The sequence below is a fragment of the Melopsittacus undulatus genome, chromosome 4 (assembly GCF_012275295.1).
Source record: "Melopsittacus undulatus isolate bMelUnd1 chromosome 4, bMelUnd1.mat.Z, whole genome shotgun sequence".
In the NCBI taxonomy this organism is placed as follows: Eukaryota; Metazoa; Chordata; class Aves; order Psittaciformes; family Psittaculidae; genus Melopsittacus; species Melopsittacus undulatus.
In genome coordinates this window covers 27,702,928-27,727,407 of record NC_047530.1, presented here as the reverse complement: position 1 = coordinate 27,727,407, position 24,480 = coordinate 27,702,928, and the positions used below count along the sequence as shown (strand labels likewise).

General features: G+C 39.5%; 1 protein-coding gene across 4 annotated transcripts in view; it reads right to left on the bottom strand.

Annotated features, from left to right (window-relative positions):
• The window catches only part of LOC101868540 (alpha-1-antitrypsin-like), a 40,791-nt gene extending 17,156 nt beyond the window's left edge, over window positions 1-23,635 (bottom strand). For 2 of the 4 annotated variants that reach the window (XM_005149655.3, XM_031049461.2), the window contains exon 1: window positions 23,552-23,635. The gene's annotated coding sequence lies outside the window, so the exon portion shown is untranslated. Of the gene's footprint in view, window positions 1-3,120; window positions 3,233-23,551 lie in introns of those variants that run through there. The other 2 variants (XM_031049462.2, XM_031049463.2) reach the window with 2 other exon arrangements.
• Between the last annotated feature and the right edge of the window lie 845 nt (window positions 23,636-24,480).

The window sequence follows — 24,480 nt, the reverse complement described above, 5'->3', positions numbered from 1 at the left end:
ATAAAGTAGGGCTGAAAAGCAAACTTTTCCATTTTTGGAGCCAGCCCTAGAGATTGATGTGCTCTGCAAGTCACTTGGTGGTCACAGAACTGAAAGCAAGCGAACTGAGGCAGTGACATGATGCTGAAACTGCACATGCCGCTAGAAGTCGTGATGGTTATGCTGATATGGCTGTGTTAATATTCAAATGTGAAAACTGAATTCTGCACAGCATGTTGTTTGCCATATATTCACACCAGCTAATTTAGAACAAACCTAGATGTCTAGCATGACATCATACTGCACAAATTGAATACAAATGCCAACTCTCTTATCCAAAAACTACTTCTGAATGGAGTTCAACACAGAAAAGATCAGAGACAGACTGCTGAATGCACTAATTAGCCCTACGTAGCAGTTCCAACATTTTCCTAAGGGAAGTTATGTGGTCCAGAATTAATCTTGTAGACAGTATTTTGCATGCTCTCAGATAAACATGAGAATCTAGAGTACTAACAAAATGGGAATTCCAGTCAGAAAGACACACCCTGTATCAGAGTGCCACACTGATGACTCCGTGACTTCACTGCTCCCGATACCTGACCTATGTAGTTTAGGGCTTCCTTAGATATCTCTGCAGATGCTTTGCACAGAGTAGACCTATTCTGGGAAGTAGGCAAATCTGGCAAGACTAGTTCACGATGCCTCCTGTGACAACCAGACCAAGGTAATACAGATCATACAATATGAAAAAAAACAGAATAAAAGTTTAATTGACCATACAACTTGGAGAGAATTTACAAGCCACAGCAGTCACATTGCATAATAAAGCCCTTGCCCTTTCTGACTACTGATCTGAAGGAATTTTTCATAGAAACACTAGAAAACATCACACCAGGAGATGAATTACTGATAATTAGAAAACAGGGAGGTCATTGCTCATTTTAAATTGGATGCTGGTACGCAGACCCATGTGATAATTAAAGTTCTGATATTACAAAATGATCTCGGGGTAGCGGAAATCACACAAGTGAAATTAAAAGTTTGCAGCATCAAGCTGATGTACACTGAGGAAATGTGTGAATTACAGGTATGGATAAATAAATGGAGGGAGGAAAAGTGTACTCCTTCCTGAAAGCAGGGTCTGTAAAAGTATATTACATCTTTGCTTACAGGTCTTAAGGCAATGAAAGGGAAATGAAACAAAACAACTCAGAAAAAACTTGAGCACATGTCCTTGAGCAAAGCACTCCCTGGAATGCAGATTAGATCTGAGAGGTGACCTCTCAATGGGACATATTTCAGACTTAAACAAACATACTTCTTAGAAGGACATACTTCATACTTGAGCAAGAAGCAACTTCTTCCCTTCTGGGAAGCTGCAGGTGAAGCTGGTTATTTCACACTGGTTGGAAAAATAATGTGTACTTTTTTCAAAGGATTTTTTTCACTCTTGAGCAATAGCCTTAGGGTGAAATATTACAGCTGCACATGTGCTTGTTCTACTAATCCATTGCACCAACTCATTGTTCAGGAGATAACGCTGTTTCCAGCTATGTTATTACAATCATTTGCAATTGTATTCAGGTGCTAAACTCCATTATCTCAACTCTGACAGGCTGAAAAGTTAAGTTCTGATCTGGACTTTGCACTGCTTAGCAACAGGAAAACAAATGAGCAAAATGGGATTTGTCAAGTGCAGATATTTAATTTAGCAGAAAACAAACATTCTGTATGTGTTTAATGTCTTTAAACTACAGCCAAAGGAACTGTAGGTCTGCATAACTCCAAAAGAATTAAATTGTTTACGTGGGATGTTAGATGTGCCATCACTTCATGATCATGATGAAAATCCCACTTATAAAAGAAATTAATCATCATAATGAGCACATGTTCAGTGGTCTATGGAGGTCATCATCCAAGGACAGACATGTATGCTGAAGATTAAACAATACCTCCAAATTCTCAAAGGATTTGCTGCCCTTCCTGAAAAGGCTTCTGCTAGGCAATGCTGACAATAACCCAGAGAAAATGAGCTCTAGGACAATAAGCAATGGGAGCAAACATGAATGATACTGGAAGAGTGAACTACTTGTCCAGAAGGCAAAGGACTTCAGGGATATACCAAAACTTGGTCAGTCAAGGTAACCAATAATCTGTTTCTGAGTGGCTGGAACTGTTTGCAATGTCATTGTGTGACTAATATGTCTGAAGTGGGAAGAAAAGATCTAGAGATTAAAATTGTACCTATCATGGTTTAATTCAATGGACACAGAAAATGTGGGATGTATCACTGAAAAAGTACTGTGAGTTACATCTGTGGTACTAAATGAAAAGGGAATTGCCTTCATTGTAATTGCCATGTAACATGCAGGAGATGAAGTATGGCCCAAATAATTCAGCTCAATTGTTCCACAGATACTTTTTTTGGCAGCAATCTATGAAAATCTTCAAAAGCTAAATACACCTTTATACCTGTTTGGAAGCAGAGAGATTATAACTGCATTGACAGTGGGCATGGGAAAGCTAGTTGACTTAGGATGTTCTGTAGACAAATGATGGCAGATCAGTATCCTTAATTCTGGGCATATCTATTGCTTCACAAACAGCATGCACCTTTTCAGATCCTGCGTGCATAGGCACCACCTCAGTATGCTGGACATCTTTCTCTATCATCTCTATCTACCAAGCATGTGCCTATGTAGCTCAGCAAGAAATCTCTCTGATGGACTGGCAGTTGGGACAAACTTTCTCTCTCTTCACAGAAAAGATTAACACATGTGGGTACCAGTAATGTGGATTTGTTAGGAAAATTCCAAAGTATCACAACAGGGATCTTCTAGAGAAAGAAAAAAAAAAAAAGAAAACCAAGTAACTTTGTTTTCCTCAGGCCATTACAAGACTGAAACTTCTCACAGACACATGCCCCTTTTTCCTCTTCAATCAATGTACAAGAATGTATGTATTATAGATCTATGTATGTATCTATTTTTAAAGTTGCTTAATGATGGGCTGTGGCATGAAGGGAAAGAAAAAAGCAACAGTTGCTCAAGAGCTGTTAAGTAAAGAGACACTGCAAAAGCTGCTAAAGCAGGAGGAGCTTTAGCAACTGTAGGACAGAAAAAATATAAAGGAACTCACATTTTGGCATCATCTGGTGTTGGCTACTGCTTCCTGAGGAGGACCTCACCCAAGCAAGCTAAATGACAACAGGAGCCCTTCTCCTCCCGATTTCAGCAGGGTCTGGATCAGGTCGGTCCTGCAGCACCTGCTGTGCTCCACCAGGCTTCCCGGCTGACTGCAGGGCAATCTGCAGGCTCATAAACAGCTCATGCGGTGGCAACATGATGTCAAGACTTTACGGTTTGCCTCAGCAGTTCATAGCCTGGTGCAATCTCAAGACATTATCTCTGAACTCCTGCAAGATTGCAGCAGCCTACTTTTACCTAATCCAAATCCAGCTGAAGTCAGCAGAGAAAATGCCAGCTGCTGTTTTTTCAAGGGAATCAAGTAAAGTCTCTTAGAGTTTCATTCATATATATCACAAACTTACCATTTGCCCACTGCAACAGTTTCGTAAACCCATAGGAATTAAACCAGGTTACTGCAAGACAAGGAAGGTAGGAGTTTGTAGGTGCCAGATACTCTCTGAGCAGACCCTGTATGTATGATGAAATCCTGCAGTAAAAATGCACTAATTTAATTTTCTTTCATGTAGGATCAGGTTACCTTTTGTTTACTGGAGGGTAACAGTGGTCACTGAAGTAAATATGTATAAGGCAATGTCCAACAAGGCGGCTCCTTGTACTCCAGTGCAAACAATACAACAACAACAACAACAAAAAGTAGGCAGCATCTCCTGCTTTTGTGAGATCAGTTCCAGGATTATTGGCTTAGTTTTTACAGACTCCTTGAGAAAATGGGCTGTATATTACAGATAAAAAGGTATGCCTGTGTTATTTTTTTTTCTCATCGAGTCATGATGAATTTCCATTTCTAAATAACTCTAAGCCCTAAAAGACACATTTTGTTCCTCACACCTGCCAGTTTTAAGGTACTTATCCAATGGGTTTGGAAGCTTAATGGGAATCCCGTCATAGCTCCTCTAAAAATACCATTCCAGGTTTTGCATTTTTTAAAAGAAAATCTGTGCTTGCCAAAGTACACATTCTCCAAATAGAGCAACCATTGTCAGCAGTCTCTGCACTTTGGCTCAGTATAGAATCATAGAATCATAGAATAGTTAGGATTGGAAAGGACCTCAAGATCATCTAGTTCCAACCCCCCTGCCATGGGCAGGGACACCTCACACTAAACCATATCACCCAAGGCTTCATCCAACCTGCCCTTGAACACTGCCAGGGATGGAGCATTCACAACCTCCCTGGGCAACCCATTCCAGTAGCTCACCACCCTAACAGTAAAGAATTTCTTCCTTATATCCAATCTAAACCTCCGCTGTTTAAGTTTCAACCCGTTACATTGACGGGAAGCATAAGGTAATATTTTCAGAAATGCCATAATGTTTACAGAGCCTATGTCCTATTTTCAAAAGTGAATGAAGTTTAAAGAAGTCAGATTTTCAAAGGTGTTTAGTACACAAAGAAATCTGAGTGTTCAGCAGTTTTTATACAGGCTTGTAACCAACTTGAGCCCTTTAAAAGCAAAGGGATATTTTTATTCCTTATTTTTATGCGAAAAATATTTTCAAAAATTCATTCCTTGAAAACTGCAGTTCCACTGCTTTAAAGAATTGGATTCTCAAATATTAGAATATTTTACTGAGCATTTGTTGCATTTTTCAGAAGGAGAACAAATAAATAAAAAGAGAAAGGAAATCTGCAATTACAAATACAGTTCTGGTAATTACATATTCACAGTTCGTAGAGTTTAACAATTAAGCCATAGATAACAGATATTTCAGTGCTAACAACAGTAAGTATGGATTTAGTTGGATTTCATTTACTATGTTATATAGTTTCTTCTCCCTTGCTTGGTGAAGCAAACGACAAGGGGCAAGTAGTATTAACACATTTTAAGTGAAAACTAAATGGAACCACTGAAAACATGAACTATTCCTAGTCCTTTTACTTTTTTTTAAAAAAAATCTAATGCAGAACTTTGTAACAGGAGATAAAAATAGAAGATCACCCTCCGTTTTAGAGGCTGAAGTTCCTCCAAATCTCTCATGAATGAATGAAGTATTATAATAAATACTTTCTTTGCCTTCTTGCAATAACTGAGTAAATCAATGTCTCTAACTTATGTGTAGAAAAACATTTCAGTAAAAAGTAAACATGAAATACTATTTGGCTAAAATATCTTCCAAAAATAATCCTGATGAATATTTCAGCCCACAAATTAGTTTCACAATAGCAAATGCACTGTATTACACACAAATGCAATACACTTTGCCCCTTACTAAGATGATACTGAGTTTGGGGTTGCAAATAATACTCTTCTAAACTCCCTTTCTGTTTGTGTACAACCTTCTGCTATCATAAATATATATCACACAAACAAGTTGCTAAGAGAAAACATAGATTGTGAAATTACAGTACATTAGCAGCAACTGCTGGGGTGCCCATGTAATCTTACCCCCATTGAGTGTACTGTAGTTTGCACCTCAGTGGATGGGTGGCAAAGACGTTACATGTACCATAAAGAGAAGCCATTGGGTGGGGTAGGTAACATACTGTAAATCCACACCCTAACTTGCCTCATGGTAATTTGTCCGTGAAGGTATCCCTCAGGTTACCGGGAGATGAATATTTGTTCACTCTTCAAAGAAAGCAAGGAAACTGTACCAGATGAAAGACAAAGTGAAATGTTTATATAAAGTAAAAAATACTTCACTGTTGCAAATAACTGAAAAGCTGCAAGTCATATGTGAAAATTTATCTCTAAGCAGAGTTATTTGAAACTATGTGTAATATTCAGTCATAATTAAAAACTGATTATAAGTTTTTCTAATAGAAATCTATCTTCTGATTTTCAAAAGTAAATATTAAATTTTGAAACCTTTATGAACTCAGAAGTCCCTAGCATGAAAAAGACTTGAAATGTTCAAGGTCCATGGTGCTGACCCTTCCAAAAATGAAACAGTTATACCCTGAATGATCTAGCACTACCATCTGTAGTAAATCCAGTTTATAATTCTGGAACTCTGCTAACTAGGCAAACTAAATAATTTTTAATTTTTCTTATGACTCATATATGTGTTTTATCACATGAATGAGCCAAAACCAAAACACTGAGAGGGCATTTTTGTTTCCTAAGGGTTTGGAGTTTTGGGGTTGGGTTTTTTTCACTAAACTTCATGATTCTAAAAAAGGCCCTGTTTTTCAAACATATTTGTATTTGTAAGTGCAGCATTACCAAATTAACAGTCATGCACAGAATGAGTATACGTATCAGGAGAGATATTTGTTTATCTGTGTGTCCTGGTTTGAGCAGTAGCAGTCATATTTCTCCTTCTTGGTAGCGGGTGCAGTGCTGTGACTTTCTGTGACTTTGACTTTTGGGCTGAGAACGGTTGCTGATAGCAAGTATGTTTTGAGTTACTGCTCAAATGTTTGGTTTGTCCAAGGCCTCTTCTGAGCCTCATGCTCTGCCAGGGAGGAGGGGAGGCCAGGAGGAAGGAGAGACAGGACACCTGACCCAGGCTAGCCAAAGAGGTATTCCATACCATAGCACGTCATACCCAGGATGTAACCGGAAGAGACCTGGAAGGGCTGGAGCTCTGGGGGGGTGGAGGAGGTATCAGTCAGTGCTCGGTCGGGCAGGGTGGGGTGAGTTATGGGTCGGTGACTGGTGAGGTGTTGTATTCTCTTCACTTGTTATTGGCTTTATCACTATTATTTGTAGTAGCAGTAGCAGTAGTGATTAAACTGTTCTTATCTCAACCCGTGGGGGCTACATTCTTTGGATTCTCCTTCCTAAGTCTCCGGGAGTTGGGGGAGCAAGGGGAGAGAGTGAGTGAACGAGCTGTGCAGACTTGGTTTTAACCACGACACTGTGTAATACACTCACTTTGCATTTGAAATTATATACAGCAATGTTTTGTTGATAACCACATCTCAAGTTTTATTCAGTTGAAGTTTAGTTTTAAAAGCAGATCAAAATTAAAGGTCAAAACCCTGTGGCGAGCCTTTTGACAGTGTGTAGGTCCTATTTAAATGGTTTTTACCCTTGAGAGAGAAACTACCTCAGCTGAATAAGAGTTGCAGGAGTCATCTTAAATTTTAAAGGATATTTTCAGCTAGAAAAGAGAGTAGAAATACAGGAAGAAACAGTTTGCATAGAAAAGTTGTGGCTGCCTCATCTCTGGAAGTGTTCAAGGCCAGGTGCATGGGGCTTTGAGCAATCTAGTCTAGAGGAATATGTCCCTGACCATGGCAGGGGGGGTGGACCTAGATGATAATTAAGGTCCGTTCCAACCCAAATCATTCTATGATTCTATGTGTTAGTATTTTTTACATACTCTTTTTACTCAATATATATCTCTTATTAAAGACATACTCTGTGCAGTGTTATACCAATTAGTATCTAACAGGAGGAGGAAGTCTGGGGAAGATAAAAAAGAAAAGCAACAGGGAGCAGAGAGGAATTGGCAGAAAAGTAAAAGACTGTTTATTTGAATGCCTGAATCTTCCAGCCCACAGAGCCTTAAACTGACTGACTAACTGCACCACTGCCTTCACTTGCTAACTTAACTTTTTTTGCATGCAGATCAGTTTTGTATGTTCCCAAGAACTCTCTTTTTCAGCTGGAATTTTGTGGCTTGAAAAGGAAACAGATGGCGGGGTATTCAGGAAAATTCATGATGCAACAATGTTGAACACAATAACTGCTTTGAACTACATGGAGATCTGTAGTATGGAAGGCCAAATAGAACAAAATCTGCCATGACCTCGAAAAAGCTACAATCATTTGCTTAGTATCAATACAAGGGCATAAAATAACAAGCACAGAGCCAAGCTCAAGCTCAACAGTTAGACAGGCAATCCCTACATATAGATGAAGGACTCTGCTCTGCTCCCCCCTGATACAGGGCTGTCAGACACACCCGCATCAATGACCGGAGAGAGATTTACTTAAGTGAGGCATGCAGGGCCAGTACAGCAGCGTAACATACAACAGCACATCATGCATTCTGCCAGGCAAAACTTCATAGCTATTTGAAGAAGTTCCTATTAACCTCTTGCCTCATTCTCAGTACCACCCTGAAGGAAGGAATGTGTTTATGGCACAAGTTAACAGGCCAGCCTACACCCTTGTCATGGCAGAAGGCACAGCCCAAGGAGCACAAAAAGAGGTCAAGCCACAAGATAAAACCCACAACAGAAACAAATTGTAGAAATACATGCCAATACCAACTTCAAAGGAGATAAAGCAACATAAAGCACAAACAACATCAGACCCAAAGATATCATCTGATGCAGTAAATTCTCATAATGGTAACAGCAGAATCATGCTACATGCTCCCTAACACAGCAACACAGTACTACATGGTTCTCACAAGTGATTAACTCTAGACCAATAGGACACTGGTGGAGACCAAGGTACAGCTGGAGAGACAGGGATGCTACCCTGAAAGCACAGAAAGCAAGACTGATCAGGTCAATTCATAACAAACAGCTGAGGAAGCAGTACTCCCTCTTCCCATACACTCCAGTCTCCACCTGCTTTATAGCACAGTCTTTCCTGTTCTCTATCATATACTTCCTCATCACTTCCCTTTTACCACACACAACTTTTCACTCTCCCTGAGATTATTCCCTCACGTGAGTTTGCTTTGATCACTCCCATTATAAAAACATCCCACCCTGGGCCAACTTGTTTCATCAGTATCACTCCATTTATCACTCCATCTTCTTTTCATTCTGAAGCTATTTGAACACAGCCTTTATAATTTCTATTTAGGGTTTCTCTAATTGTGTGGTTCTTCTTTTGCAACTGAAGCTCTTTTTACCAAAATATTTAATACTTCTTCTGTAGTCAAGAGGTACATCAGTAACCTGTGATTTATGAGAAGGGAGAAGGTGAACCTGTATACAATTTATACATTCTAGTTGATTTTTTGCAGTTGTTATAAAATTCTTCAATCATGGAAGGCCTCATTGGGAATCCACTATTTGTTTACAAAGGCTGCAACACATTCCTCCCAGACAAAGCACAATAATAGGTTGGTATGACTTTAATGATAACCTATTCAAAGAGCTCTGCACAATTAGTTGGATGAAGTCTAAAGAAACCAGCTGAATAACTACTCTGTGTGAAGTGCGGAGCAGAATGAAGGAAACCAGGCCTTCAAGGAAGGAAATCAGATTCAGAGGCTGGATAGAGTGACATTAGTAATGAACAGGAAACCTGGGCAGGAGAGATGGGTTCTGCATAGCTGAAGGAACTTAGGCCTAAATTAAAGCAAACAAAGCAAAATGCAAGGGACAAGGCATCCAAAAGCCTGAGGGCAAAAGACAGTCTTGTTCTCTTTGGACTTCTATGATTTCATCTAATTTTCTCCTGCCTTCCTTAAGTATTCTTTCAATATGTCCCTCAAAGATGACATCCTGTAAAAAGTCAAGGTGAACACAGACTTTTGGACTACTCATTGAACTGATAGCTGAAGTCACAAACACTTGGTCTTTGGCTAAACAAATCTTTGAAGAATCAATTAAATAATCAATGCATCACACTCAGTTTTGGGTCTTCAGTCAACCTTGTGCAATGCAGGTCATCCCCCCAGTTCATCAACCTGTCCCAAATGCGCATACCTTTAAAATTCTGCCGTGACTTAAGGATACAATTTTCTAGACTCTAAGGGGTTGTACATGCATTTGCATTTAGTAGCACTCCAAAGGCACAAGATAAACAAGACAGAATTGGTTTACTGGTCTTGTGTTTTGCTTAATAGGAAAACCTCAGAGATTACAAATCCTAATAAAAATTTCATAAATATGATGCCTCTTCTGCTAATTCTTGCTTTCTTTAGGAAACCCAGAGAGTCCATCTGTGCTCAATAAACCTGGGGAGGAGGGGGAGAAAAGGGCAAAGAAAGCAAATGGCTTCTTTAAAAAAAAAAAAATCTTTTTTCTTCATATTAACCTTGTATTTGCTTTCTCTTAAGAATGTGTGACTGACACTTTGCAAGGTCAAAGGCAACACATTGTTCTGTCTCTACCTATGATTAGCACTGATTCCTTCAGGATACAATATAACAATGAGTCAACTAAAGGCTGACACTTCCCTCCCACCGTGAGACAATCAGTATTTTAGAGGGTTCCTGAGACAGGTTGCCTCCAGAGTTGGCCAGTCCTTAACAGAAGAAAAGCATATGATTTTTTCAGTTTCTGAATCCATGTATATTTCTGTCATCCTGTCACATTCATGTTTCACTATTTAATTCCATGTTGCATGCAGAACTATTTCCTTTTGCTTGTTGTAAACATGGTACCTAGTAATTTACTTGGGTTCCTTCCCCTTAGTTCTTGCACTAGAGAAAACACAAAGGGAAAGTGATTCTGAGAAACATGAGCTGAGTGGAGGGATGGGGATGGCTTTCACACTCCTGCCTGCCCTCTGACCTACTCAAATCTTCCCCATGAAAGACCTGACCCATGGAAGACACTGCCCATACCTCTTCACTCACAACAGATTAAAGAAATTGAATGTCTTTCTTGAGAGATTCTGTCATATAATTTTTAGACATTCAAGCAGAGTACATCAAGGAGATCTATTAATCTGGGAAATGTGATTTGCTAATAAATGAACTATGCTGGTTGTTCCACCATACATCATAATTATTTCTAAGTCCACTAACTTCATCCTTTATTATAGTTCCTAATAACTTGCTTGGTATAAAATTTGTCCTTCATGGTGCACAGTTCCCTGGATCCTCCCCTACCCAAAACCCTTTAAAAAAGTCTAGGATCACATTTGAATGAAAGTGTGGTGATGTTCACTTGTATTTTTCCCATTTGCTCTACATCTTCCAGATGACTCATCCCCTAAAATAATTTCCTGCAGCATGTTTAAGTAGATTTCTTTTCAAGAAGATTGCTCTCTTGAGAAACCAAATTTCCTATTCTCCTTCAGAGGATCTGTTTCACTGTACAGGACATATGTCAATATTGACTCTGCCTAACCATCCTCTGTTACTGTGTTTGTCCCACCACCCAAAACCTCAGGCCCATAGGAATCTATGGAAACTACAGGAAGATCATGATCAGCTTTAAACTAAAACTAAAGCTTGTAATCTCAGATATAAGTAGAGAGAGCTCATGATGCAAAGAAAATACTTTATCTTGAAGAGCTTGTCTGTGATGTTATATGATCATTATTCCAAGTTCTAATGGGGATTCTATAGAATACTTTGTTTTTCCTTCTCCTCTGTGCCTCTTTGTTGGATATGTAATTCACAAACAAGAGCAGCTACGCTATTACTGAATCTCAGGTCCTCCCCTTTTAGCAAAGCTGAAGACTTAGCCTGTCTCTGTCATCTCTTCATTGCCTATACTCCACATCGAGCTCAGGAAAACAGAAAATCTCATATATTTCTTAAAATGAATATTCACTAATTACTACCATGCATGTAAAGCAGGGGCAACTGAAGTCTGAAATGTCTGCTCAGCCACAAGGTGATGACATTTACTGGGAGACATGGAAGCACACACCAGTAGAGCACAAACACCACTAATGCAAAGATTAAAACAGCTCTAGTCTTTCCTCTGAGGAATTATGTGCTTAGACACCATTACAGTCTTGTTTGCTTGAAAGACTCATAACTCGCATCTTTCTCTCAGATCTTCTTAAGGTTTCCACAAGCAGTCTGGTTTAAGCCCTGCACTTTCTCTTTTTAATGTAACATGTCTATATCTTGCCACTGCTGCCCATATGCACAGCAAAATTTTTACCCAAGTATACCACTGAGTCCTTTCCTATTCCTGACAAACATATTTCCGCAAGGATTTTTCAAAAATGTGACACTGTCCTTTCCCATGCATCTCTTCACTGTTTAACTATATCAAATACGAACACTTTATCTTCTTTACAGAACCTTTGCTAGTCTTTCTATGTCCTAAATCTCTCACTGAGTGTCAAAGGACAACTCTTACAGCTTATGATTCTCCCCATCATTCCCATATTACATTTTCAAAAAAGTACTTTCATATATTGTCACATCTTGACACTAATATTTTGAGGGAGTTCCCTTTAATAACTGATACAGCCATTTAGCCACAAAGACAACAAAAAAGTTTTCTATACAGTCATTAGCAACAAAAAGATGTCTAAGGAAAATCTTCATCCTTTACTCGATGCAGGTAGGTACACAGTGACAAAGAATGAGGAAAAGGACAATGTGCTTAATGCTTTCTTTGTCTCAGTCTTTAACAGTAAAAACTGTGGTACTTGGGGTACCCAAACCAGTAAGCTTGATGACAGGAATTGGAATTGGGCAGCGGGAATGGGAAACAGGTAGCAACCAGCTACACCACTTAGACACACACAAACCTGTGGGGCCCAATTGGGTACACCCAAGCGTCTAAGGGAGCTGGCAGAAGTGCTCACCAGCCGCTTTCCATCATTTATCAGCAGCCCTGGCTAACCAACGAGGTCTCCGTTGACTGGAGCTTACCAAATGTGATGCTCATCTGCAAGAATGGCCAGAAGAAGGATCCAGAGAACTACAGACCTGTCAGTCTGACCTTAGTGCTGGAGGTTACGGAGCAGATCACTTTGAGTGCCATCACACGGCACGTACAGGACAAGCAGGTGATCAGCCCCAGTCAGCACAGGTTTGTGAAAGGCAAGTTCTGCTTGACTAACCTGATCTCCTCCTATGACAAGGTGACCCGCTTAGTGGATGAGGGAAAAGCCATGGAGTTTGCCTACCTGGACTTTAGTAAAGCCTTTGACACCATTTCCCACAGCATTCTCTTGGAGAAACTGACTGCTCATGGCTTGGACAGGTATACTGTTCACTGGGTAAACAACTGGTTGGATGGCCAGGCACAAAGTATGGTGGTGAATGGAGTTAAATCCAGTTGGTGGCTGGTCACAGGGGGTGCTCCTGTGTTCTCAGTGTTGGGGCCAGCTTTCTTTAATATCGTAATCAATGATCTGGATGAGGGGATTGAGTTGAACCTCAGTCCGTTTGCATACAGCAGCAAGTTGGGTGGGAATGTTGGTGTGCTTGAGGGTAGGAAGGCTTTGCAGAGGGATCAGGACAGGCTGGATCAATGGGCCAAGGACAACTGTATGGGGTCCAATAAGGCAGTGTGCCAGGTTCTGCACTTGGGTCACAACAACCCCATGCAATGCTACAGACTTTGGGAAGAATGGGTGAAAAGCTACTCAGTGGAAAAGGGCAGGGGTGTTGGTCAACAGCCGAATGAAGATGAGCCAGCTTGTTCCCAGGTGGCCAAGAAAGCCAATATCATCCTGGCTGTATCAGACACAGTGTGGCCAGCAGGAGTAAGGAACTGATCATCTATCCCTCTCTACAAGTCTTATAAGGAGTGTCTGAAAGAACTTGGTTGTCTGCCCTCGAGCAAAGGAGGCTGAAAGGGGACCTTATCACTGTCTACAGCTACCTGAAAGGAGGTTGTAGTGGGATGGGTTAGTCTCTTTTTCCAACAAGCAATAGGACAAGACAAAAGAGTCTCAAGTAGCACCAGGGGAGGCTTAGATTGGATATTAGGAAGAATTTCTTCACTGAAAGGATTGTCTAACCTGTTGGAACTGGCTGTCAGGGGAGAGATTGAATCTCCATTCTGGAGGTACTTAAAAGATGGTAGATGTGGTACCTAAGGACGTAGTCTAGTGGTGAACTTGTCAGTGCCAGGTGAAAGGTTGGACTTGATGATCTTACAGGTCTTTTCCAACCTAGATGATTGTATTATTTAGTTGTTCTTTTTAAAATCTTCCTGTTACTTTCCTTTGTTATGGTGCTTCTATGGTAAAGAAGAGCAATTATGCTGTTCTTAAAGTTGTCATGTTCACTTAGTTTGAACACTGTAAATCACACTAGCCAGTAGTCATTGCTGCCACTGCTGCTTTTCAGCCTGCCTACGTTCATCTTTCCTCTCTTGTCTAATTAAAATGGAAATTCCTATGCGCAATCTTTTGTGTGTGTGTATTTGTGATTAGCAAAGTCAAAACCACAGTAGTGATGAAATACCACTAAAGAGTAAAAAATGTAAGGCCTGAAGAACGACTAATTCAAGCATGTTACATGCATATGACACAAAAACCGTGTCTGATTTCACTGAAGATAGAAAGGGAAATTACTGATACCAATATTACAAGATGGCATCCTTGAACACTCAAAAGCAGTTAGCAACATCCAGATGAGCAAGCATCTTTGTGATTCATTCCTACATGCTTGTTGATAAAGAGTATTACAGACAGCTATTGTGATTATCAGCTTCTCTGCCAAATGTCAGTAAGAATTCCATCCTCGCCCTGACCGCAAGAGAAAGGCAGTCAAAACAAACATGAACATAACAAGTTGTGACACTGCTGCAGTGGACCACCAAAAGGATCCTGACTCCCATGTACTTTCTCCTCCTCTGTGGTTTGCCACATACTTTGTTGCTTCCTATATTGCATTTTTACAGTTTTCCACATTGTGCATGTAGGTGAGATGTCATCATATCCCTGTACAACACAGCATTATCTGCTCATTTAGATCTTTCCTACAGCCCCACATTTTCCATGTTATTACAGAAAGTAAACTGAGAGAAGGAATAAGAAGTACACATGTCAAATCTTGTTTAATACATGGTCTTATTACATTGAGCTTCATCTTTGTATTCCTTTCAGTTCTGGTTTTCTAATTCACTGTAGCAGGTATTTTTTACCTCTTCTGCCAAGTGCTCTGTGCAAATCTATGGAAATGATAAATATCAATCATCACCATAATGCTAATAAATGCAAATTAAATGCTGCTACAGGAGCTATTCCCTCAGAATAGTACTAGCCAGTATTTATGTAGGACTCATACCCACCCCACCCCCCCACCCCCAGGGCTGTAAGTTAATTTGCAGTTAATTAATTGAGACTGAATGACAATGCCATAATTAGCCAAGCCTAGGCTGCTCTTAACAGTGATGGGGCTACCTCCATAATGAAGACATTCATGATTCCAAGGAAGTATCCATGGACATTTCCCTAGAGAGAAGATTGCTTATATATGGAACAATTGTTCTTAAGATGGCACCAAGTCCATTGTAAGAAACATGGGAAATAAATAGAAAGAGCTTGTGCCTTCACTCAGCAGCTGGTAACCACTACGTATGATCTATAGAAACAGTGTCTGAAGAACACAGGAAGATTCAACTGGATTAGACTTTCATAAAGGACAGCACACAGGGACTGACTATTGTATGTAGCACACATCATAGGGATAAAGATTTACAGTCATTAAGGAACCATATATCATTCAGAATATACATTAACCCTTGGAAATTTATGGAAAACAGATGAGTTTTTCCCATTTTGTTAGTCACAGGCTACCAATGACTGTCTATTCCAGGGAAGTCCTTTCTTTTTCCATGTACCTATTCTCTTAGGCAGTTAAAGGCTAAACAACCAACAAGCTGATAAGTCTAGTAACTTTTAAGAAACCAAGCTGTTTAGTGACAAAGTGGATTGCTTCAAATCAGCTGCATATATCTGATTGGGCTGTATCAAATAGAAATTAAATTAACCAGCTACTTAGGGCACCATGGTCTCTAGAAGGAATATACTCCCTGTCAAGAATGTGTGTCTACTGACACTATGCTACCTTCTGAAGTGAGTATGCCAGTCATACGTAGGACATAACAACCACAAATGAGGAATACTGCAAAAGTTTAGAGAGAGCAGGAGTGATTCAGTTCTTGATTTCTCACCAATACAAATGACACAGTCTGCACTATGGAATAACACTGTCGGTAGTGCTGATCCTCATGTTCAATATATACATAACTACACAGGTGCCAAGGAAGGTCATGCTACTATGCTACTGCAAAAGACGGTTTCCTCTCCTGAGATTTATTTTCAGTGTCACAGACAAACTTAACACAGGACTGCCCATGCACTGTCAGCTGTGCGCAAACCTCCCAGTCACACTAACTTTTCTCAAAAACTTTAATGTGGTGGGCATAGAAGCTATTTGCCTGGTGAGTGTACTTGTGTGCACAAATGGCTGGCATGCACTATTTCCTAACTCATCCATCATAGGTATACAGATGCAAACCTGTTAAATCCCAGAGATATAATAGCTATGAACAGAGGGCTAAATTCTGTTCTATGCCTTAGACTGTTGGAGTTTAAGGAAAAAATTACCTAAAACCGTTATAACAGCTTCTGAGTATCTCTTGCAGGTAGTGATCCTCTAGTATAATTAGGAGTTCTGAGGCTTTTCTCATTTATCACAGCATCAGATAAGCTGTCAACCTAATATCTCAAGGTCCACCTGCCTCTGATTCTGATTTCAGCTTGGAGGGGTTTTTTTAGTATTTGCTTTTTTCCCCTCTCAAAGAATAGCAAGTTGCAAGCTGTAAGAAAGTAACATGTGCTTTCTCCAGGCTGCTACTAATATTAAGAAATATCCCCTAGGTGCAGTTTTTCAGATTCCTTACTTATGGCCTGGAGTTCAGTAATCTGATTTTTCTTTCTGGTGTTTTGAATAGAAAAAAGATTCAGAGTCAAAGCCTTGATGTCACTGGCTTCCAAAAATTGAACCTATTTGTTTAGTGCTTCACCAGCTGGCTGCAGAATGACATGATATAGGAAAAAAAGCCAGTTAGAAAAATGGAATCTGTTTTTATGTATGTTGGAATCTTGTATCAAGTGCATCAGGCAATACCACTTGGAAAGGCTTGCGATTCTCAGCACCCCCATCGCTGATATTATCATCAAAAGCCATGAAAAAAGTTAAGTCTGGTGATAAGAGCTATGTCTGTCACCATTGAAGCATCACACAGTTATGAAAACACCAAATCACTGCCATCACCAACTGATGTTTATCCTGGGCACAGCAAAGCTACTTAGGCAATCAGACCTGAGCTAACCACCATGAACAAAATTAAGTTACATATTTTGCACCCACCTACTGGAGAAATATAAAAATATACTGGATACCCTTTGTCTACCAAAGAAAATGAAGTGACTGAATATAAATGCTATTCAGCAATGGTTCATTTTTGCATTAAAGCAGTTGAAGATTAACCTATTTGCAGTTTGCAATTTATTCTCCTCTTTCTGTGCTCATTCACTCTATTTATCATACTGCTTTACCACTTTAGCTGTAGGGATAATATAAATCCAATATATCTTGGTGGCAGTCTGTGTGAGAGCTCTGTATTGGAAGGCAGCAGGAGAAAATGTGATCTTCAAGGCAGTTTCAATGGGAACATTTGCCTTTTCCCTTGCTCTCAGTTCCTTCCTTTGGTAGCAGAATATACCTTCTCCTAGAAGGCCACTTTACTAGAAAAAAAGCCACTTTCTAATATTTTACCATGTTCTGAAGGTCCCTTTTACTTCCTAGAGGATGAAAGGAGACACAACTCAGCCACCTGATACTTAATACCCCGCCACTCAGGTAAAAGGATGATACTAGGCTCCAGCACTGGCAGCTAGAGACTACTATGATAAAAAAAAACAGAGCTACATCAGTCTTCATTAATTGAAAAGAGGTTTCCTATAATATTTTGATTCATGAACATCAAACTGTAGGTGATAAAGAAGTACAGCAATGCTCTGGTGAATAAACTGACCTTAACAAACAGAAGCGCCACAAACAATCCCACCAAAAAGTAGACTTTTGAAGAAATGCTGATGGTCAAGAAGTACACTCGCCTCTCATCACTCATTCCATGTGTGAGACATAGTCTTCTGCGAAACCTCTATCTGATCTGGCATGAGAGTTTAGACCACAACACAAATACAGAGACAATAATGAAGATGCTGATCACACAAGTGTGGTTTGATTGCCATTTTGATAACCACAACATCATAGTGTGAATGAACTAATCAGAGCCGGGCTGTACATGAGGAATCTTGCTTGTCACCAACAGGTTTCCCAACAGCGTACTGGAAAGGAGTACTATGTGTACCACTGTTAGATACCTGCACATCTACTGTTTCTGAAGTCCAGGAAGGAAGGGATATGAAGGCCATTGTAGAATATCTATGCAGCTCTTATCACTACAATTTCTTGCCTTATGGTGCTCACATTGAAAATTATGTTCTGGATGCTCTGCTTTCCTTCATCTTGCAACAAATGCTTGTGCACAGGCACACACCCATATTGCTCAGTTTCGCTTAAGATCTCTTCGTATCTGCCGTACAGTATGTAGGCATGAGTATGGACCTGTATACATACATATACACACATGCTTCCTACTACACTTACTATTAGTTTTGCTGATTATTTTTGTGACATTATCCCTCTTAGTCCTTTTGGCAAACCCTTTTGTTGCATACAGCATAGAAAGACTTGCGGGTATCCTGTTCAACTGAAACCTTAGGGTGGAGCATTGCTGTTGGCACCAGTGCCTCCTTTTTTCTCTCCTCCTTTAGGTGTAGTCCCACCTCTGATTATCTACAAGTCTTTATCACTGCTATTCCTGAACTCTGGCATTGTTCATCTGCAGATGACTTACAGGTCCTGCTTCACAACACTTCTAACCAGAAAGTCAAGCACTGTTTTACCTTACTTCACTACTTTAGGGACACTAGGAACCAGCATATTGCTTCCCCACTATCTGGATACACAGGCTGGGGAAAAGACAGTGCTGGGGAGAAGACAGCTTCTGAGATACAGAAACTATCTGATAGGCACAACCACAGGCATGCCTGTTCCTGGTACTGAGGGGCTGAGGTGATCAGAAAATCCCAAGAAAGCTTTCTGCACTTACGACTTTGCATGTTCTTTCTCTCTAGGACTGTCTGTTAGCTTGCTCTGTGCCTGATGTTCTCCATATCTCAGGCTTCTTCAGCAAGCCCTCTTCCCACCCTTATGCACTTTTCCTCTGCTCTGAATCTCAGAATATCTCATGTTAGAAGGGACCTCTGAAGATCATCATGTCCATCCTCCCTCCTCAAGCATGGTCACCTACAGCAGGTTGTCCAGGACTATGTTCAGGTGGCTTTTGAGTATCAGCAAGTTATCACAAATATCTTCTTTACAGGTACCCTTCAGGTATTTATGTGCATTGATGAGATTCCCCTTGGAGCCATCTCTTCTCCAGGCTGAACAGTCCCACCTCTCTCAGCCTTTCCTCGCGTGAGAGATGTTCTTGTCCCTTAAACATCTTTGTGGCCCTTTACTGGACACTGTACAGTAAATCCACATCTCTCTTTCACTGGGGAGCCCAGAACTGGACACTGTACTTCAGGTGTGGCTTCACCAGTGCTAAGTAGAAGGGAATGATCACCTTCCTTGACACACTTTTTCTCTCTCTCCTTCCCTGTTCCTCACAGTCCCTCCTCTATGATCCATGTTTCTCCCATTATCTTTGTGTCTATTTAAATCCTTAAAGACATTTGTAGAACTAGCATGCTGTAAAACAACTGCCATGCTTTTTAAAGTTTGTAAATTCTTCACAAACTTTGTCACCCATCAGACACAAGTATTTCATATGCAATGGTTTTTCTGACCCTTCATCACAATCGTCAGTAAAAACAACCAGGAAAAAAAAAATCATACTCCCAACAGACATTTTAACATGAACAACTTCTCCTTTTCCTGTGTTTGAAGTTCTTCTTCATTGGCTTTACCAAACAAACAAATAGGTAACGATGATGATGCAATCTAACCACTTTAATAAGCACAATTTTTTCCTCAATGATGCATACATATAACAACAGCTATGTCTTTACGAATATATCCAGAACACCAAGTTATGCATTACAGATATCCACTTCCACAGATGTTAACTAAAATTAGAAGCATTTGACTGATTTCTAATGAATATTGGGAGTTAATATGCATACTATTTTCAAATAATTGTATACTCTAGTTATTACTGTACTATCTCTGCAGTAGCACCCACAAGGGTCTTTATGAAAAATACAGGCAATGAAAAAACAGAAGCCCATACCAAAATACTTAGAAACAAGACTGTGAGAGATGACAGATGGAGAGGACAAATAATAAGCAGTAAGACAACATGTCAGCAGTGCTGTTGTAAGTACCAGGCAGAATGTATCAATTTTTTAGTTTTAGCACATCTTTTTGGACTAGCAGACTATCTTAAAAAGCATACTAATTTTGTTTTGTGTAAAATAGCTGTATTAATGTGTAAAGTACCTGTATTCATTAAAAAGTATTGAACATTGAAAGTTTTGTATTATTAATCTCCATTGGTTAAGTATAGTGATTTTTAAGCATAAATCCGTAGTATTTAAAGCCACAGTTTGCCACAGTATGCTGGCAGTTCTCCACTCTAATTCACAGGTTTTCCAAAAAAAGACTATGATAAAAGAAATAGAGTTTTAAAATAATAAATATATCATAAAAAGAAAAATGTGTTAAAAATATAAAACAGCATTTATGATTAGATAAGGATTAGATCATAATTAGGCAAAATTATTTATGTACATTAGACATCAATAGCAGACCAACTGTGTATCTAATATCTAAGCTATGCAGAACCATTTCGTGAGCTCACACCATGGGAACATTCAGAGCATGTCTAACACAAGATTTGTTTCACAATATAAAGTTGTGTAGTTTTGAACATGTCAGTAGAACCTTTCAATGCACCTACATGAGGCACAATTGTGTAAGAGGCTGTACAGATGAAATATATTTTTTGTGCTGTTGTAAGCAAATTTTGACTTGGAATCTGCCATTACGAATCTTACCACTACTTACTTATCTTAAAGTATACCTATAACTCGCATAACCCTGAAAATACTCTATATGGATTAAACATTGGAGAAGTAGAGATCATACAAATAAACTAATTGTTTAAAATAAAAAAAAAATTAAAAAATACAGCATCAGTGAAACCAATTCACCTTCACCAGAGTCTTCAGATTTCTTTCAGAAAGGCTGTTGACTTAACTTTTTATGTATCCCCCTTGGGTTTTTTTTTTTTTTTTGGTCACTGATGCAACAAATGAATGTTGGGGATTCATCCTGTCTTTTAGTCTTTTTAGGCCAACAGATTTTGAATATTTTTTCAGTTTGAAAGCATTATAAAGAAAACAACCAAACTAAGGGAGAGTAGAGACTAATTTTTGAACTGCAAGAAGTTGCAGAATAAGCATTAAAAAATTACTACACTCTTACTACCCTATAACCTTTCTTAAATCAGAAAGCTTTTAAAGAATTCTTAAATACTCTAGAAAGATCCAGGAGAAGAAAACTAAAGTGAAGAGAGCAACACAGGGTTAAAAAAAAAAAAGGGAGAAGGGATGAAGAGAAAGGAAGGAGAACAAGCTCACATACTTTTGACAGTGTTCACCTTATTACACTAAGTGCCACAAAGCAAAATATAAAGGAAACAAGATATCTAAATGCAGAAAACTCAAAATGTTTGAAAATATTTGAAAAATATTTTGTGAAACAAACTTACAAACTGTTCATTATCTATCATTGTAAAAGAGAAACAACTTCTAAATTTATATTTGTTTTTCCCTCCAATGTTTTGATCACATTTATAAATAAATACCTCCTGCCAGTGTCTCAAAACTCTGTGTCCTTTGTTCCCTGTCTCTTAGATGAATGAAGATAACTCTTTAACAAGTACAGGTTCCATATAAAACTCTCATTTTTATGGCAGATGAAAGAAAATGTGTAGAAAACAGTAGCTGAATGTAACAGGCCCTGGTACAACCTGGGTTTGAAACAAATGACCATGAACAAACAAGTTTGTGCTACCAGGAGATCCTAGAATGTCATTTAGCAATTTACATATCTCTCCCTCTGTTCCTAAGAGCTCCGATGGAGGTGGCATTAGCTAGCTGGCTAATCAGGTGTGGGGAATTTCAGACCACCTATTTCATCCTAGCTGAAGAAATTGGTATTTACTCTTTGATGTATATTCAACATGTATAACAGCAACAAAATAACCTCACTGGAAGGTGCCAGATCAGTTCTCTGTTAAAAACATCTGTTCTGTAATAGGGTAGAAATCCATCCTATCATGATGAGATAACCCTCACTTTGATCCCTAAAGTATCTTTACCAAGGTTGTTATTTACAAGTACCATAAACCTGACCCAAAAACTTGCAGACAGCCTTGAGCTACAAGTCCAGCAGTGTTATAAGATATCCTGCTTCTCCAGATTTGCCCTGTGGCAGAAGCCTAGACAGCAAATATTCAGAGGCAATAAATACAGCTGAGACAGCTTTACCTTGAAAAGCAACTCGCTGGTTACTCCTAAGAGCTTTCTAAATGGTATTTTGGACTTCCAGGAGTTTTCACTTTTAATTGTTTCTATTGACTGAAGTTTCAAATGTGAAAATTCCCCAAAGGGTGTCTTAGTACCAATCTCATAACACCCTCCAAAAATGGTTGCCATATCAGTATCTGGGAAAGGCAAGGTTAAGTTCATCATCACTGTAACACCATGCACTTCTTGTAAATATGTATTCTTGCAATAACTTGACTGCTAATATCTGGATTAACTGCATGACCACAACTCTGCACAACAGGGTGCTGTGAGCATAACATTAGAGCCAATGGTGCCACACATATCATGGGCTCCCCTTTCATGTGTAAGGTGTGTATATACATGAGTAGCATATAAAAATGGTGTGAGGGCTCAACAGTAGGTTTAAAAGGTAGTATCTAGTCTGGATAGCTCGATCTGAGGTTTCAGTCATGCAGAAGGAGAATGAAGGCAGTACTTTTAGACACAGTCAGAAACTTTAAGAGAGATATTCACACTCCACAGCAGAGATTAGATGAGTTTGCATTTGCCTGGAAAACACCAGAGGCAAGAGGGAATCTTCCAGACCCTGCACAAGTCTATCCCTGCCTACACCCCCGCTCTTAATTCCTCCTATTCTTCATTTCCATTATTATGTCAGTGCCTCTGGCACTATCGCTTTCCTGGTAACTCCCTGTGCCTCCACTTTCCGCCTGCTCCATGTACATGAAACTCCTTCTAGCTCATGGACAGGGAAAGGCAGACACCCTCTTTTCATCCTAATCCCTCATAAAACACACACCGCCTTTTCCTGAGCTTGCCAATGCAATCGGAAATGGTGCTACACAACTAGTAAAAATAATTATCAAGCTTTGATGATCATCCAGGATGGTTTTTATGTGTTTTCTCTCTCCATGTACACAGTAAGTCTCATAAGACTGAATTTAATTTTCTCTGCTTGCTACAAGCATTTGAAATATCTCATCAATAAAAATATCCAAAGAAGGGCTGCTCTCATGTTTAAGCCCAGTCTTGCCTATGAAGAATTTTATGCTGTACAGACTCTATGCAGTGTCACAACAGCTATTAAATTTGCACAAAACCATTCACTGCCAAAGAGTCACAAGTCACAAAATGCTTTTAAAGTTTAAAAGAACTGAAATACAGGCTCCTGTTTACATGAATGGAAAATCATTACCCCATCCTTAAAATCCAGACACAAAAGTAGCGATGAGGGCGGTGGGCTGTCTCAGGATACACGCAGCAACCATCTCGTTGTGCTTTCAGAATGAGCCAGGCACGAATCCCAGAAGAAACCTGCCTCCCCTGATGCACATCCCCTCTGCAGCACGAGCGTGTGCTAGTGCCATCTAGCAGCCACCCAAGACAGCCACACCACCAAAGACAAACTTCTCCTCCTTGCTTTTGCAGCTCCTTAAACACATCCTGCCTTTCTTTCTCTTCTATTTCAAATCTCTTTTTCAATTCAAGGTCCAATCCTCTGCACCTAAGACACATAGGAGTCATGTTCCGAAAGCTGTGAAGTATCAAATCATCAGCTTCAGTCTGTTCGCATTAGTAGCATCCTCACCTCTGTGTTGCCTCTTTTGGGGATTTTTGAGTCAGTCAGGGATAAACACAGCTCCTGAGCATCTCTGTTTTGGTATCTAAGCAGTGACACACAACTGGCAGAGTTCCTAACACAGCTTCCTCTAGTACTTAAAAGAGCTTTTAGGCTAGCATATAACTCAAACCTGACTTTCACATGCATTGGCTAAATCCTGCTTTCCCCAGTTTCCTTGGCCAAGTTCTAATATGTTCATTACATACAGAGAAGTTATATGAAAGGGGGAAAAGGCAATTATTTTGCAGGTTTTTTTTCTATTATACAACATGATGTGCCATTTTCCCAGGTAAAGAAACCTCCACATTTAACAGGTCATAACTGAGTAAATGTCTGTCCACATTATATTGACTCACTACAGTACAAAGGAGATTTTTTTGTAATTATATTTATGAGGGAGGAAAGTAATGAGAGGGGTCTTTTTTATCCCAACAAGAATTAACTATTGATCAGCCCTTCAGTTAATAAAATATATAATTGTCTCAAATCCTGTGTTGTTGTTC